This window comes from Choloepus didactylus, chromosome 16, assembly GCF_015220235.1.
Source record: "Choloepus didactylus isolate mChoDid1 chromosome 16, mChoDid1.pri, whole genome shotgun sequence".
NCBI lineage: Eukaryota > Metazoa > Chordata > Mammalia > Pilosa > Megalonychidae > Choloepus > Choloepus didactylus.
In genome coordinates, this window is record NC_051322.1 from 83,315,250 (window position 1) to 83,320,613 (window position 5,364).

At 33.6% G+C, this 5,364-nt stretch overlaps 1 non-coding gene across 1 annotated transcript; it reads right to left on the minus strand.

The window, feature by feature from the left end:
• Nucleotides 1-4,927: 4,927 nt before the first annotated feature.
• On the minus strand, nucleotides 4,928-5,090 carry LOC119511907. The gene has a single exon (XR_005212255.1). It is a non-coding gene; the product is annotated as a U1 spliceosomal RNA (small nuclear RNA).
• Between the last annotated feature and the right edge of the window lie 274 nt (nucleotides 5,091-5,364).

A 5,364-nucleotide genomic window follows, 5' to 3' on the forward strand; every position in this document is an offset into this window, starting at 1 on the left:
GGGTGAACTCTGGTGTATACATACAATGGAATATTCAGTGACAGCAAGAAGGAATGAAGTTGTGAGACATGCAAATAGGTGAATGTACCGTGAGGACATTATGTTGAGTGAAACAAGCCAGAAGTGAAAGGACACATATTGTAAGGCCTCACTAACACAAACTGACTATAATTAGAAAATGCTGAGAATTAGGTTTGAGAGCATTGTTTGTCAGGGGATATAACATGGGGAGATTAGTGATCAAAGATGCAGGAGTTCAGAATATACAATAAGGCTTAATGTAGATTCCTAAGTTGTAAGCTCTCATAGCAGTCACATCTATTCCTGAGTTTAACTGTTATTTAAGAAATTGTCCTGGTTTGCTAATGCTGCCAGAATTCAAAAACCGGAAATGGATTGGCTTTTATAAAAGAGGGTTTAATTGATTACACACTTACAGTCTTTAAGGCCATAAAGTGTCCAAGGTAATGCATCATCAGGTACCTTCACTGTAGGATGGTTAATGGCATCCAGAAAACCTCAGTTACCTGGGAAGTCATGTGGCTGGAGTCTTCTTGCCCCCAGGTTGCATTTCAAAATGGCATTCTCCAAAATGTCTGCATCAGCTTCCAATTGACATTTTCAAAATGTCTGTCTCAGCTATCACACTGTGAGCTTCTTCTCTCTGAGTTTTTATAGAGCTCCAATGAATTAATCAAGACTCATGCTAAATGCGCATGACCACACCTCCACAGAAATACTGAACCAATAGGTTCCAACCTAATCCACACTAATATATCTGCCACCACAAGACTGCATTAGAAATATGGCTTTTTCTGGGGGACATAATATATACAAACTGGCACAGACATGTTTATTTGGTACAAAATTTATATTCTCTGTAGCATGCTAATTTAACCTGACCGATCATTTTATTTAGACAACATAATTATATGGAACCTAGCATAGAGAATAAAATCTTGTTATTCTGTAGAGGTTAATGTAATACCCTGATACATCCCAGACAATTTCTACAGAAAATAAAAACTTATTTGCACGGTCCCATTGAGAGACTTGGGGAAAATTTGGAAATAAATTTCCTCACCTGGGGAATTCCTGATATCATCACAGGCATTAGTGTCTCCCAATTTAATAAGTCAATCCATTGATTTGTGGCTTGCCCTTATGAAACTCATTCCTGCAAAGGAGAAGCTAAGCCTACTTATAAGTATGCCTCAAGACCACCTCCAGAGAAACTCTAACCTCTTTTGTTGTTCATATGTGACCTCTTTCTCCCAGCCAATTTTGCAGATAAGCTCACTACCCTACCCCCTATGTGGGACATGGTTTCCAGGGGTGTAAGTCTCCCTGGCAACATGGTTCATGATTCACAGGGATGAGCCTTGCCCTGGAACTGTAGAATTGAGAATGACTTCTTCACCAAAAAGGGGAATAGAAATGAAAAAAAGTAAAGTTTCAGTAACTAAGTGATTTCAAATAGAGTACAGAGGACATGCTGAAGGAAACCCTTATGAATTATGTAGGTATTCCTTTTTTGTTTCTAGTGTATTAGAATAGCTAGTAGGGCATACCTTAACCTGTTGAACTCTAAGCCAGTAGATCTGATTCTTGATGATGATTGTATAACTATATGGCTATTATTGTTTGATCATAATTGTGAAATACTGACTGACACTCCCTTTATCCAGCATATGGAGAGATGAGTAATAAAATAAAGATGAAATATATAGAAACAATAGATCTGGATAAGGGGTATTGGGTGTTTTGGGTGTTCTTTTTATTTTTATTTTTTATTTTGGAGTAATGAGAATGTTGTAACTTTGACTGTGGTGATGAATGCACAACTGTATGATGACACTGTAAGCCATTGATTGTATAACTTGGATGGATTATGTGGTATGTGAATATATCTCAATAAAGTTGCATTAACAATGAACCAAAGTACTTTTATCAATGAAAATGAACATACTTTTACTTAAGACAAGCTTTGATGAAAGAATTACAGAAAAACAATTATATGAAGCCAAAGAAACAATAAGTGACATTTACATGTGATCTGGAATAACTGCTAAGAATATTGCAAAGCATTTCATGAAGGTACAAAATGGGGGGCATATGTTAAGGGGTTCAGAATGATAACATATAAGGTTTCCAAATTTGGATTCTAGTCTCAAAGTATCTCCCTACACAATATGTATTAACTAGAAAGGGAAGAAAGCAACTCTACTGTGGGGAAACCTGGCAGACACAGACACCATCTTAACCAAGTGATGAAGGTTAACAGCTAGTGGAACAAACTGAAATCAATGCATTTTGTAGTATTCTTTGCAAAAGCTCATATCTTTACTCAAATGATGAAGAAGTGTCAGGGATCTCTAAATTGATGGATAGTCAACAAATTAAATGGCCTTCCCTCTTCAAAATAACACTGATGAAGAGCATAGACAGTCTAAGAGACTGTCCTAAATTGAATGGATATAGTCAATGTGTGATTGTGAATTGGTTCTTGGAATGTAGCTTTAGATATAGACAGATATAGATGAGGATATAACTGTAGGTATAAAGTTGTTATTGAATTTGACAACATATTGCATAAGTACAGAATCTATAGTATCTATTTTGTTATTTGTTATTTGTATTTATTATTAATTTTTTTCAGGTCAAATTTATGAATTAAGCTTTTCTGTCATGTTGACCAACTGTTACTTTGAATTATATGGAAACCCTGTCATTTTTCATGCCTTTGCTTTTAGCTCATTTCTATGAAAATAATACATTTATATCTGAATTATGGAGTGGGAGTGCAGTATCTACTGTAATCCTTGCCTCTGTTCTGAAATAGTAAAAACAAGGCAGTATTTTAACATTGCCTTTACAGTCCAAAAAATACATAATATTTTCCAATCATTTTTGCTCATGATTTTCAGTCTTGCACCTTGTCAAATCCACTTCCTAAAACAACTGTTACCTATATTTTATTCATTACAAATAAAGAAAAATTATATGTATGGTGGAAGAGATAATCTTGCAGTATGATACTGTTTATAATATCATCTTTAAATGTGAAAGGATTTTTTATTATTATATTTAAATATTATCCCAAGCACAAATTTAAATGTGTTTCCCAAATACATATTTAAATAATATTCCAAACACAATTAAATATTAATGAAGTTATAAGAAAAATTTGCACAGAGAAAATGAAAAGGAGAAAAGAAGGCACAAAAGAGAGGAAATATCAAGTAGTTTGCAAAATAAGAGTTTGTATCAAAAGGGTTAAAACTCTACCTTTGCTCTCCACATCAGGAGTGAAGAAACAATTATCCTACTGACAAAAGTAGTGGAATGTAGAGACTGCACTGGCTGATGAAGAGAAGCATCATCCTAGAGACTAAAGGCAGGGTAAAGAAGGAAGGGAAGAGGAGATGAGAATTGTTCATTATAAAAGTATTCAGGGAATATAAATTTTACACAACATGAATCCCTTAATTTCTTCTCAAGATGTTTTGAAGAATGCTACTGTCTAATCTAACAATGAGGAGAATATTAAGGGACTCCTTTCTGGAGGACCTGTCTCACTGAGAAAAGTAAAATTTAAGACTCCTCAAAATCTACTCATCACTGATGAATAAAGTTCAGATGCCTAAAAACCAGTCTGGTGTAATTTTTCTTGACAATTTTATTTTCTGCACATTAAAAAACACAGGCAGGTAGGGATAAGTTAGAAATATGTCTAATTCTGGCCATGGATAATTTTTACTCAAACACTGAGGAGCTGTGAGTGATTTTTTTTATGATGAAGAATTCACAATATATTTTAAACAGGAACAGCAGCAATGATATGTGATAACATATATCATTATAAACATTTTTGAAAATTAATAAATATTTATGTATTTGACTAGAATACACTGCAATCCCCATTTTTTCCTCTTGAACAAAATATATTGATTATTTTCCTTTATTAAAATAAAATTACTGACAATCATGGCTCACAAATCCAGTATCCATCATTTTGTTTGCGTATTTTCCATGGTCTACCACCATGGAAAGAGAATGAGCAAAATATTTAGAAGGTGTTAAAAGGGGAAAATGGTAAAGCAAAATGTAAAGTCCATTCCTAATTATTGACTAAATTTATATGAAAGTTTAAGAACAAAATATGCACAAAAAGATAGCATCAAACTGTCATGATAAAAAGAATTGCCTACTGTAGTCTCAATCCATTGAGGGATCCTAAATTTATCTCCATCTTTGTATCACCCCTTCTTCCCTACTACATTTTTTTATTAATCCTATGGAAAAGATAGAAGAACAAAATGGAGGGAAATTGCCAGTGATAATGACAAGAAAATAAAATTGTAAATATTTGCAATATTTCCAATATGTAGTAGATAATGCCATGAATTTTAATAGTTGAAGAGTGAGTAGAAAGAAAGAATAAACAGCTGTTGGGGAAAATATAATTATTTAATAATTAGGTATAGGGTAAAAGACAAAGGGGGAAAATAAAGAAAAGTAATAATTTGATCAATATGAGGACAATGCTCTCAGCAAATATATTGTAGGATATTTCATAGTTAAAATGGCCAGGTCATCAGTCCTACAGAATTATATAGGTATAAGACTGTAAATCATAAATAATTTGGGAATTGTGAAGGTGAAAAAAACTCAGCCAATAGCAAAATCGGAATTAAATTTTTGAAAAATGCAAAAACAGTAAATTGAAAGTTTTGCAGAGAACAAGCAAGCTAAAGATGTCATAGAGTAGATAAGAAAGGTAAATAATAATTCAGATTTTTTCTCAGAATTGGTTAATTTTCAAGTTCTCATAAGCTGTATAGAAACTGAGGTTTTATTAATCATAGGACAGGATGTAGGGAGAGGAAGTCTGGGGCACAATTTGTTTCTTCTTTTTTGTTTTTAAGGGAAGAGCCTGAACACAGTCCTCCACTACCACAAATTTATGCAGTGGAGTTTCCCACATTTGGGGAAATTGCAGGGGTCAGCACATCCTGAGTGCAATGGAGAAGACTTGCCCTGGGAAAACCACCTTCATGATCGTAGTATCTTCCTTGCCAGGTAAGTATGGAGCACAATTATTAATATGTCAGTTGGTCAATTGGGATTTATCTAAAGAGTTGGAAAGATTTTGCTAAGAGCAGTGGAAGTTTTTCATGCATTCAGTGTCTTTTGCATAATATATTTGGACAGTTTTATAATGGCAGATTTATAAGAACTGAAAGCAAATTGGTTAAAGAAAACTACACTAAGAATGATTGATGATAACACTTTGAAAAGAATGTAGGCAGAAGTAATATTTTGGTAAATTGTGTGATTACCATATGTAGACACCCATTATAT